The 13,244-nt window shown below is 42.6% G+C and overlaps 1 long non-coding RNA gene across 1 annotated transcript; it reads left to right on the top strand.

The window, feature by feature from the left end:
• The first annotated feature begins 8,576 nt into the window (after positions 1-8,576).
• LOC125945933 (uncharacterized) lies at positions 8,577-12,460 on the top strand. The gene is made up of 2 exons (XR_007467234.1): positions 8,577-8,771; positions 12,222-12,460. It is a non-coding gene; the product is annotated as an uncharacterized LOC125945933 (long non-coding RNA).
• The last annotated feature ends 784 nt before the right edge of the window (positions 12,461-13,244 follow it).

Genomic DNA, 13,244 nt, shown 5'->3' with positions numbered 1-13,244 from the left:
AACAGCTTTTCATGCAAGCTCTATTGGAACTTGAGCTCATGCTATCAAGTGTACAGCTAGTCAACTGCAAGCCTGCTATTTTAAAGTGTCACTGTATAGTTTGTTAACCTGCATTAACTTTAAGCTGCACTAATCCCAGTTCAACATCTCTTGACATAAGTAAATCACCAAGCTAGTTCATTAACGAATTGTCATGGTCGTTAATGTGACAAAGTGCAAGGCGATCAAAAAGCTGGCCAACCCGGTAGTGAAAAGTAACAATATGGTTCTCTAAACCTTATTGTTGTTTTTCTGCCTGTTTCTTGCTCTAGCATTAGAATACGTGACAACTTTTGGATTCTCGACACTGACCTGCAATATTTTATTCCATGTTGTATAATACTTCAGCAAGAGCAATAACGGTTTCTTTCATCGGTAAATAGTGGTAGAACAAGGAAAGCCACAGGAGCCTCATTTCGACAAGAGGAGTTGTCTTCTCCTGCTTGTGGAAATACTGGCTCCAGCTGTTCCTTGTTCTACAACTCTTTTTCATGATTTCCAGTCTCCGTCTTCCTTTGTACATCTGTCCTTTTAATGTCGTGTCATTGAAATTGTAAAAACGGAATTATTAAATGTAGAGGACGAGAAATTTGGGCTTGTTGGTAGATAACGACATAGTAACAGCGCCACATAAATACACGAATAAAGAAGGCTTGTGTGTATTGTCTCCTACAGCCGTGTCTCGTCTTTGCGTGATTACCTTGTCTCTATTCAAACGTATTACCCTTTGCAGAATAATACTAGAATTAATAAAGGCAGGAATGAGCACACAAAACTACAACAAATAGCATCTTACTGCAAAAGGAGACACGCTACATTGCCTGCTGTGATTTGTCTCACACATATTGTGCTGGGTAAAATTTCTACCTGCTGTCGTTGTGGCCACTTCTTGAACACCTAAAGTAAAGTACATCTCAAGTTACAAATAAATTACGGGCAGCTTCACACTAAGTAGTGCGAAGACTGGGCAAACAGGGAAACTGGTGGCCGTTCCCTAGCTTTAGCTTTGCTTTCATTTGGTTAACTTGCTTTAGCTTGGCTGGAGTTCTTAGCTTTAACTTTGCTTGACTTGGTTTGGCTTGGCTGGTTCTTAGCTTTGTCTTGGCTTTCCTTTGTTTAACTTGGTTTGGCTTGACTGGTTCTTAGCTAAACTTAGCCGACCCCGGGTATCGGGACGATACTCGGGTTCTAAAGGCTACTTTATAGTCTGACGTAGCGTTGACGCGTGAGCGCGCTCGGTACGGAGACGCCCCGCCAGCGAAAGCGCGGCACTGTGAAGACCGGCGCGAGGCGTGGCTGACGTATCCGGCGTTCGTCAGCGTGCTCGGGCTGCAGCCGGCGCCTAGTTGCGACATTCTGCCTTTCACGCCGGCCTCATCACCCAGAATGGACCTCAGCCGCATCTCGTTGAACAAGATGGGCTGATGGATACTGGATGATGGATACATTTCATAGGTATGAAGGATACCTTCTATAATCACGGCTATCCACCAGCCCATCTTGCTCGACGAGACGCGAATGCGGTCCATACTGGGTGACGAGGCTGGCGCGAAATACAACTTTGAAGCGTTAGCTACACTGGCCTAGCCAAGCCCGTTTCGCGCGGCACATCAAGAGCCGTGCTGCGCATGCGCAAGGATCAGTGATGTCACACGGCTTGCGCACCGGAGCCACCGGAGCCGGCACCTCTCGCGCACTCCGCCGCCGCCGCGCGCGACTCACCGCCGCCGGTCTGCGCATTACAGAGGAGTGACGTCGTAGCCGTGGTAGACGCACTGGCGCCGGCGCGCGATCGCTGTGCAGTCGCCGTCTAAGTTAGAACAATCTAAATATGAACTAGTGTCATAGAGGGTAAGTACTGTCATTCGCTGGAACAAATCAAACTTATTAATCTCGCTCTTAAAAAAACTAATAAATATTTGGCATTCTAAAAAAATACATCACGCAGGTAATAGCTCTGTAAGTAACGCCTTTTTTAAGCTATTTGGAGAGCGCGAAGAGGCGCAAGAAACCCACCCAATCCTGCTTAAACACTAGTGGCGAATCGCCACCGAACGGCTTTGAACGAGCGAGCATCTTCTGACAGCGCGCCGCGCGCATTTTGGCTTATCAGCCAACCGACTCACGACAGATGGCGCGTCAGTGCCGTGCCCGATAAGGAGCCTCAATGTCCTCCTCCCTCGCCGCTGGGAGGAGGAGATCGATGCACCCTAGCGCCTGACGCCGTGACTTCGTTGGGACGCCCGAGCGAGCCCTGTTTCGCCTCTTCAATAAATCGTGTTCCGTGGATATAGCTCACTCATTGGAAGGCATGCCCCGATAGGTGCAAGTGTTACTGAAGTCGAACTGCAGTTATGGCGGGAAAAGTGGAAAAGCGATCCTTTAGACTGCTTTGAAGCGCTATACATGTGTGATGGTGATATCTTCCCTTCACTGAAGGCAATTCTGCAAATACTGGCCACTCTCCCAGTCAGCATTGCCAGAGCCGAAAAGTCTTTCTATAAACTCCTTCACTTAAAAACAACGTTGCGATCAGAGATGAGTGAAATCCGCCTGACAGGCCTGGCATTGCTACATATGCATAGAGAGATCCCTGTTGACTGTCAAAAAGTTATCAATCGTTTCGCTAACGGAAATCGTGAACCGCGGAGGTTTGAGTTGCTGGTGTAACGCTAACTTGCTATTCGCCACTTCAAACGGTCTTTTTAATAAAACTGCCCAAATCTTCCAAGCTGAAATACTAGTTCTCTGGCCATTAATTTCCTTTCAGTATTTTTTTCTACCTAGTATAGTGCAGCAACTCACATCTTTATATTTTCATTTGCAAGAAAACATTCGATGTATAAGTAATTTCGTATGCCCTCTCGGACTGTCAATCCTAAGGTAAAGCATGACTATATCTTTTGAGCGTATGTATACGATGATTTTCATTGTTTTCGTTATCATCGTGTGCCCTTTCAATCTCAAACAAATTTGATATACATATCGAATTCCTGCTGGAGAGCGGGGTGGAGTTTCCGTAATCACAGCTGTGTTTTGTTCGCCGAGCTGCAGTTAGTGAAATATATAATCAATATTTTAGTTGTGTAGTCGAGTTCTGGGGGGATTTTTTTTTAGCTGCCATTATGTTCAATCTGTAGCATTTATAGCATGTACTAAAGGGGGACGAATGTTGAGTGAATATGTCGCTGCTACATTCTCTACTTCGCATTTGAGGCTAGACTTCGTTCGACGGGCATGATTTGATTGAATTTATTTTGTCACTGCAGCAGCGATGTTGCCGTGCTTTCCTTCGTGTTCAGGATTTAAACTGATATTCTCCGATGTACGAGTAAGAGTGCGTGTGAATATTGTGTCCTAAAGTAAACGTAGAAAAATGATTGCTTGAATGAAATTGCATGAACTTCATTTATCGCGCAAAAATAATATATTCTTCATAAGTGCAACACTCCATGTATATATCATAATGTCGCATTTCAACCAGCGCAATTGTCACTTCAAAACCGCATCTAATAACGCACCAAGATGAGCACTTCATCTTACCCACAATGGTATTGTGTTCGTTTTCCCCACAATACGTCGAGAGCCAATCTTCGTGGTAAAGAGACATAGCGGAGTAAATTTGCAGACACCTGATGCTCACTGCGAGAAGCAACAGTGCATTCATTAAGTTAGCTGAAATGATCCACATGCGTAAAGTGAAGGTTCCTAGAGCGGTGCGTTACATTGCACTCTGCGTATGGGATCGTCTACAAGTTGGATGCAGTAAGCGAAGTTCGGCGGCGACGTAGCCTAAAACGTCAAAAATATGGCGATGAACGTTTTAAGGATGTATTTTACAAATTCGCACAACGCTTTCGTGCAAGTCAAGACTTGTTGTCGCGGACAGGTGTTCCACCGCTTACTCTAATCGCGCATAGAATTAAATACTCAATACATTTATTTATTCCATTTGAACTCATTTATCAACTATGTACAGAATCATGCTAAGCTAGCGACAACCAGGCGGCTCGTAAATAACGTTGACATACAATATAGTTCTGTATTTCTAATTGGAAGGATGTCAGCGCGTGTACGATGAAAATTATTAAGATATTTAACTGCACACCAATTTGGGTAAGGTGCTTTCCTCTTAACGAAGAACACTAAAGGGTGCAAGTTATTCCCTTACCTGGCAAAAAGTTAGTCATGAGGTTAAAAATGCCTAGAGCATACAACTCTCATCGCCGTTATGGTATGGTCATCGGTAGGTTTGGGACCGGAGCAGCCTCCGCTTCTCCTGGCTGGAATTTTGGAAATGATAAAAGGACACAAGACAACTTTTAGATCTTGTAGATGTGCGGAAAGGCACGCAAAATTGCTTGCGCGATATATTTAGGCGGTGGTCTTCTGACGACGACACCAAATATATAGCTTCACCTTAAGCGCGAAGCAAAGAATGCGACACCAACATGCTAGAATAGTACACGAAGTGCAAAACAGTATGAATGTAGTGGCAGTATGAATTGAAGTAAACGTAAGCTAAGTAGAAAGGAGCTGTTGTGTTGGAGGTCTTCTTTTTGAATCCTGCCGTCCGACAATTACAATTAGGTATACTATTTAAAGCGAACGTCTTCCTTAGCGACTTTACCAACCCTTTTTCGTATCGGGTACGTTTCAAGCCTCCATCCTGGGCCGATCCCGTAGGTATTGCGCAGTTGTGCCAATAAAATCACGTCATTTTCAGGTTTCAGCTCGGTGATTGTTCGGTACTTTCAATATTTAGGTCTGAGAAGGTTGACGATAAAACGCATGTGCTGCTGTCGGTGTTTTGTTTTATGGCGTTTGTTTGGGGGCTACGATTCACAAAATTCTGAGCAATAATTTTGTCAAGAATGTAGCACCTCTGATGAGCAACTTTTTTTTAGTGATAGAATGCTACGGTAATATCACCCACAGATAACGTGTGTCATATAGCATGGCATGACATCTAGCATACATATATACGGAAGCTCACAGTGACGCCGACGGCAGCAATTCACTTGGAGTGTACAAATAATTGTCATCGCAATAAAAAGATCTTGACAAGAAATTATTTTAAGGAGCTGACGCAGTAGTTTCAGAATAAGCACGGTGCTCTGGTAGAGAGCTGCATGACACGGCCATGATGCTGCGTCAATTTAGTGAAAATTGAAAATACTTCCTTCTGTTTAGCAATGATAGTGACACAGTAATATACAGTGTTGACTCATTGGCTATGATATTATGCATCTAAGCGAAGTCACACTGTACAATGACACTAAAGAGCAAAAAACTGATATGCCAATCCAATGCACATCTTGGAATATGTGTAAAGTGAAGGGATAGAAGGATAGTGAAGAAGTAAGTTTAATCGATGTCGGAGACGGTACAGAAGACCAAGAGAAGGCAGGGCGATGAATACTTACTTCTTCAAGTTACATAATGCGAAATTTACAGAGGGCCAGTGCAACCAGTAAGATATGATTGGGACTCACAGTCCGACCACATGTCGTCGCAGAATGACTGCTCTCCCAGAGTTGTTGATGCTTTGATAAGGTGTAACCCGTTAGACAAGTTCGACAAAAGAGTAGCCTCAATGATGGTGAGAAATTTGACCAGGAAGAGGCATAATGTTAGCCTGATTACACCCCTTCTGCATTTCCACAACACTTTAGAGGTTTTATGCTAATAAAGGCACCTCAAAATATGCTGGCACTCACACGTTGAATATCAAGCCGTTAAGGCATTCAATTATTTATTTAAATTTTTTCGGCCATTCACACTTGAACTTTGCAATAGCTAAGACGGCTCATTGCCGCAATTTCCTTATGATGAAACTGTGCGCGAACTACCAAACCACGTTGAAGGTTAACTTTGTCGTTCTTTCAAATATTCCAACATAGAGTGTAAAAGCGCATTTGGGTTCTGTGCTAACCATTTTTATTTTTATATTATAGGTTATTGTGAATTTTCGTACAAATCGTTTAATAAAATAATTACGTACATTGTATATTACAGACGAAGGAATGACTAATCTTGTGGAGTAATACTTTGTTGTTCTGTTTAAATTTGCTCTATACTGTACATACTCGAATAATGTCACAGTAGATTCGGGTAGTAGTATGCATAAAAATATATTGCAATATTTTTCCCAAATTTTTATTAGTACAACTTTTACACACTAATTAAAGCAAGTGTTTGTATTTTTCAGCATTCACAAGCATACCTTTTGTCCAGGGATAATTATGCACGGAGAGCGTCGTTAAAATAAATATTTCATATTATGATATGTTCAGAACATTTTCAAAATGTCTGATTTGTGTCCCACGCCTCGGGGGCACCTTCACTGACAAATATCATGATCTCTAAGTGTGGTTGAATGCGCCTATAGAATAGTTGATACCCCATGACAGACATGAGACATTAAAAATTAGTTTTCGGTTCTGAAGCCTCTACCCCGTCATCTAGTTGACGGGTGCAAATAAAGTCTCTTCTCTCTCTCTCTCTCTCTCGGTTCTATCCATAGAGTTCGGCGTTTGTGCTGGGATGCTAGCCCCTAGACGTAAAAAGCGTTTAGCACAATTTGTTAGAGTTATAACCTGCAATAAGAAAGTTTTCTTTCAAGTTAAGCGTCCCCCTTAAATGGTATACAACAGGCATGCATTATCTTGTGTTTACTATCATTTTATGGAGCGTGTAATATCATGCGACGTTAATTCCATGCTGCTGAAAAGTAACAATTTCATTATCATATAACTTTATTCTTATGCACTACACTGTACACAAGCTATACCAAAATGCAGGCACCGACTCAGACGTGATCACAAGTACAATTCTGGAACAAGCATGAAGGCAAAACTTGATACTTGAGGAGAAAAGAATGGAGAAGAGAGGTGTATGCAGGTAAAAGCGTGACACAATCTCACCATATCTATGACTTCTATATGTCTTGTGTCAAAGTGGTGGACACATATTTAAGGGGATTGTCCAAAAATGGATTGATACTAAGTGGACACATGAAATGCCGCAAAAAGTAGGTAGTTCAAGTTTATGAAGATCAATGTAAGAAAATCACCTGCTATTGGGAGATACGTGTACCTTAGAGATTAGCTTGAACGGACAACTTATTTGCCGGTTTCATGTCGACATTTCAAGCTTTGCTATGGAAAATACAGGCGAACTTACAGGTACCACTTCGAGATTAAATTACATGCCACATAGTGTGGTTTCCAGTGAACGGTCATGGGGAAGGGATATGTGACAGATATGCACTAACTGACTGAGCAATGCGAAACTGTGAAAGGCAATCAAAGAAATGTTTAGCGTAAAAGGGTTCTGCGCTGGCTACCACTATGCTCTCACGCCCGGTCCAGCAAAGTTCATTAGAAATATACTGCCTAATAATCTGGTTTCAGATTAAATGCGCGCAGTTGAATGACCTGACAAGTATACTCCTCTCAAGTGAAACAGCATTTTAAAGGTATTCTTCCTGCCAGCAACAACTGCATGAAAATAATCCGTGAAGAAATGAAGCTGGGCAGGCCATGCAATGCGTAGGATGGATAACCGGTGGACCATTAGGGCTACAGAATGGATACCAAGAGAAGGGAAGCGCAGTCGAGGACGGCATAAAACCAGGTGGGATGATAAAGCTAGGAAATTCGCAGGCGCAAGTTGGAATACGCTAGCGCAACACAGGGGTAATTGGAGATCGCAGGGAGAGACCTTCGTCCTGCAGTGGACATAAATATAGGCTGATGATGATGATGATGATGATGATGATGATGATGATGATGATGATGAATCCGTGAAGGCTGAGGGCACGAGCAGCGGAGATCAATTAGGGGTTAGCACTGCCACCTCCACGTGTGCCAAGCGTGAACATCACACATGTCCATCAAAATTCCTTAATCGAGAATGTGTAGGAGGGGTGAAGGAAGATGAATCTTCAGGCCTATAGTTTTCTTCAGAACTGACGCTAGATTACAGCGTAGCCTTATTATAACATCAACAGAATGTATAACCACGGAGCAGGAGTGTATTTGTTGACCGGAATTTTTTTCCGCAAGTATGCAAAATGCGGGTGCTATTGCGCACGGAAAAAAATTACATACTGCGGGTCCACGTATTCGACTGTCGCCTTGCCTTTGTTAACAGTCGCCTGAGACAGTATCTCCTATTACAGCTAAAGAGTACGCTCATACATCATTAACATGGGGCCATCGTTTAGATTGTATCCGACTGTGTAGCACTTGAGATGTGCATATAGGCAATGTTTTACTTACATTTATTGTTAACTGTCAGAAACTGTCCGACTACAATAACCCGCGCTGGCTAGGTGAGAGTACTAAAAGTGCGTCACACTCAGCCAATAGCTGATAATATTTGAATGAAGAGGGCAAGCTTTGCACAAAAGCGACATCTAAAAACACAAGCAAAGTCAACGCGAGAATTTTAAAACAAAAACCTCACACCATTGTCCAAAGAAGGATATAAGCCAATGTCGACGGAGGCTCTGACAATAGTTCTTTTGTGTTCTCTAGGTATGGCAAAGATTTACGCTTGGAACATCTTGGTCCTTTTGACCGTATTTGCTCTTCTGTCCGCCGTTGAAGAACGAGTCGAGGCCGTACCACTTCCAAAGAGAAGCCATGGATCAAGTGGGGGTAACCGTACCAACCGGCACCATACAACTCCTAGAACTACTCCTTATACTAGGTGCAACACTCGGCGTACGTATGTCGTGTGCTCCTAGCTAGCAACTAATGTTTTTTTTCGAACACGTGGCCACTAGCAATGGAAACTTTTTTTTCGTAAAACCCAAGATACTTATTACATGCTAGCAAATCTTCATTAACGCCTTCAAATATTCTAGATAGCATGCCTTGCTACTCAAGCGTTAGTAAATTTTTGCAGAAAATTGGAACCGCCTTGACAGTTTTCCGAAGGGTTTTTATTTTCTTTTACATGAAACAGATTTATAAGGTTATTAGAAGAACTTTTCCTACGCCATGCGGGAATGAAATTTCCGGTTAGCGCTCTTAACTCGAACTGTAATGCGTTCTTTTTCTATCAAATATGCATCTCTGAGTAGATTATACGCCCGAACCAATTGATGAGTTTTGCGGCTGTACTGTAAGAGTTGCATGGATGTCAGGTTTATATTTATTTATTTTATAATATCATTTAGGAAGCGAGGTAATGGAACAATAAATAAAGGAAGAACCGCGTATAGCACGTACCCACTACAAAATAGCATTAGTACATGTGATGATAAATTTTGAAACATAATTGCGGATATATGCATTGGGCATAAGAAATGAGGCTTTGGGCATTGCAAATACTGATAAGGATCCTGTTTCACATTTTATTCTTGCAGTTGGAAATGACCATTGATGTATTCCACTGTTGAATGAAAATTTATGCACGCCAATATCTGCACGAAAACAACTTGCATAAAAATAAAAATAACTAGGCATGGAGCGGAAAAAAGATGTGCTCTAAATGAAAAAAAAAATATTTATTAACACGAAAGTGTTTTATGCCGGGGTCCACCAAGACTTCACTGACGTATTTCCGTCACGGAAATACGTCAGCTTACAATGTACACGAACATAATACAAAGAAAGAAACCAGAAGAAAAAGTTCCACAAACATGCAAAATTTGGAAATCGAACCCACGACCTCTCGGTCCGCGACGATAGATCGCCGAGCGTTTAACCCATTGCGCCACAAACACATTTGCAGACAGCTACACAGACGCGCCTTATATATCTAACACTCCTCCGTGTACCCGCGCTCTTGCTCGGGGCGGTGCCGCCGCCTACGAGCAGAAAAGAGAAGTACTGCATTATGACACTAACGCGCACCGACAGTGAACGCTTCGGTGGTCTCAGCACTACGACGCCTCGATGCCAGCATTCGAAGGGACGCTGGCATCAAGAAGAACTACCAACGCCACCTAGGTGGCGTTCACCGTACTCAGCACAGCGGAGCGTGGCCTCCGCAATTAGCTCTGAAAATGTTTCTCAAGTTGATCGCGGAGGCTGCAATTACGACGCGCTGTACGCGCTGATTTGACTCGGTGACGATTCAGTTACGTGCTTTGTCTTGCGCGCTGTATTAGTGTGTCAGTTACGTGCTTCGTCTTTCGCGTTGTGCTAGCGTGTGCAGCGTAGTGCAGCTTCCATATGCACGACGGTTGCTCATGGTCATCGACGTTGGTAGTCGTGATGGAGGAGACGTGCCACCAGGCGTCAGCGTGGGTGCATCAACGCCTAAGGGCGCTTTAGCCACAAAACACCAATAGACATTATATATCAATGTGCAATAAACATTACACTACTTCTGTGAAGACACGTTTCACTTTCGTGTTCTATACCGATTCCTATATAAGAGGGATCAACCACATTTTTTCCTTATTGCCTTCACAATTGTCTTGTTTTTTTTTCTATGTTAGGAAACTAATTGGCTAGAGATGTAGATAAAATGTTGAGCATCCTGAGATCAAATAGATAAAACCAGCAAGAAGAACCTAGCAAACGTTTATTTCATTGCTTGAAAACACATTTTTACACGGCAGTAAATGAGTACAATGATGGAATAAAGTGCACTTTATACTATTAGAAGGGACCTGCATAGGGCTATGCAACAGCGATTCTTGAGAAATTTTTAAAATATATAGTGTAGGCGCCTCTAGAAGCGTTGGAATACTGACAAGGCCAGTATTCTGCAAGTAATATCAAGTCACTGCACAAATGGTAGAAAGGGGAAAGCGCCATAAGAATACGCGGAGAAGCACAATAAGGGCGTCATGCAGCATAGAAACTGCTTCTATCTATCTATCTATCTATCTATCTATCTATCTATCTATCTATCTATCTATCTATCTATCTATCTATCTTTCTATCTATCTATCTATCTATCTATATATATATATATATATATATATGTTTGTGCGCTGACGTTTTCTTCTATTGAGCATGCAAATTATTTCGACAACCATGCCCTAACGTGCCCCCTTACGACGTCCCCGATCTAACTAGCACCTCTTCCTACTGACAATGCGGTTGTAACAAAAAGAACTATCGTCATTAGGGAGGAGCAAATGCAGATTTGAATATGTCCATGTGTTGTCGACGGTCAGAGAGCACTGCTGCTCACGTCCTCCATTTTCTAAATTGAAGTTGTTACGTTGACTTTCTTGGTTACAACCCGCCGTGGTAGCTCAGTGGTTATCGTGTTGGGCTGCTAAGCGCGAGGTCACGGGATCATATCCTTGCAACGGCGGCCGCATTTCGATGGAGCGAAATGCAGAAAACACCCGTGTACTTAGATTTAGGTGCACGTTAAAGAACCCCAGTTGATCCAAAATAATCCGGAGTCCGCCACTACAGCGTGCCTCCTAATGAGGTGGTGGTTTTTTCGCGTAAAACCCCGTAATTTCATTCCATTTTTTCCTTGGCTGTTCATATTGCGTAAAGCTGAGCTGTAACACTCAATCAATTCCTCTGCTTTGTACATTTTTCAATGTCTGGAAGCTTCTGTTAAATACGGGATGATTTGAGGGAATAAAACTACATGGAAATCCGCTGAATTACCTATGTACAGCAACATGCTTTAATTTCTATGCACAACTTATGCCATTCTCGTCATTACTTTTTCAGTTTCTCGGCAGTAAAGCACAATTTTTTTCCACTGTTTATACGTTAGTGTACACGCGATGAAGAGATATACGTTTACAGAACTTACTGTTCTCCTTTTACATGCATCGAATACAGTTGTATTTCAACAAATACAAATTTATGCATACAAAATACAATACCAGGTACGCTTACGTCTGTGCGTGCAGTTGTATGCCGGCGGTGGAAGCGAGAGTGCCGCTCTGGCTCCTGTAGAGAAGTTTAATCAGACAGTGAATTCTCGTCCGCTTGGCGTCATCGTTGATGACTTCTAACCCTCTGTGCACGGCTGCACAAAGGCGGTCGATAAAAGACACCGCGACGGCGCTCACGCTAACTCGCTTCTAGAGTTCATGTATAATTGTTAGCGCAATGGTTGCATTAACGCCGTTGCCGTTTATCATTTAGAGATAGGCTTATGTGCCCTTGGTGAGTTTTATTAGTATTGTTTCCCCATTATCACGGAGAATATATTGATATGCACATGCTCTTTTACCACAGCGTTGGGCCGTCGGTAACATCTGGACATGAACCACACCGTTAGGAAAACTCGGCGAGAAATGATTTGCAGCGAAACTGAACTGAAGAGGAAAACAGTTATCCATTCCAAACCAAGACATGAAGAAGGACTCGACCGCTTCTACTAGGAATATTCGACACGTCTTGCAACCCACTTTGGTGAAATGAGCCTATTTGAAGTGTTTACGAAAACTTGTTGAATAATAAATTACTCCGTTGTAGTCCTGGGTGTTTAGTGATTGTTTTATAAATTATTTTAAAATGTGGTCTGCTTCGCGTACGATTACGTAGGCAAGAAAAGTCTTTTTTTTTTTGTAATATGCAATGGCCATCCGTGGCAATTCCTTTTTATTACCTTTTGTCGTTTTGTTTCCTGAGGTATAATAAACGAATTACTACCAGAAGGCCTAAACAAGGAAATCATTCACTGTTATTCATCAGAGTGTCAGGTGACGGCCACGTGTTCATTTTCTCGATCATTAATACTGGAGTCAATGAGCCTATGTGGCACAAACCTTTGACAAGCTGCTTATTACTACACATGCTATACGTATGTGTTGCTGTTTCCATACGAGCACCTGCGTGCGGAGAAGAATGCGGCACTACCCAAAAGTTATAAGTCCAGACTTAGTACGTTAGGATGATTAGCGTAAAATACTTTTGCCTGCCCTTTATTTATGAAAGCTCTAATAATCACAAAACGATTGGGAACCAGGCTAAGTTGCATAGTTTCACTTTTCTAGCAGTGAGCGCAGGGGAAGCAGCTTTGCAAGCATGCCAACTGTCATCCCGTGGACGGGAATTGCACGGGAATGCCACGGAACCATAGGAACTGCAGTTGATTTAGAAGTATATCTCGCTGTTACTACGTCTCACTTTGTTGCAAGGAATGCTACGTTGGGCTATATCGCCTGCGCATGAACGTTTCACTTAACAGGCAATGCTGCTGCTCAGTAAAAGGTGTTTACAACGAGGCACCTATGACATCCAAAATTCATGACATTA

Source organism: Dermacentor silvarum, chromosome 5 (assembly GCF_013339745.2).
Source record: "Dermacentor silvarum isolate Dsil-2018 chromosome 5, BIME_Dsil_1.4, whole genome shotgun sequence".
NCBI classification, from domain to species: Eukaryota; Metazoa; Arthropoda; class Arachnida; order Ixodida; family Ixodidae; genus Dermacentor; species Dermacentor silvarum.
This window is presented reverse-complemented; position numbering and strand designations above follow the sequence as displayed.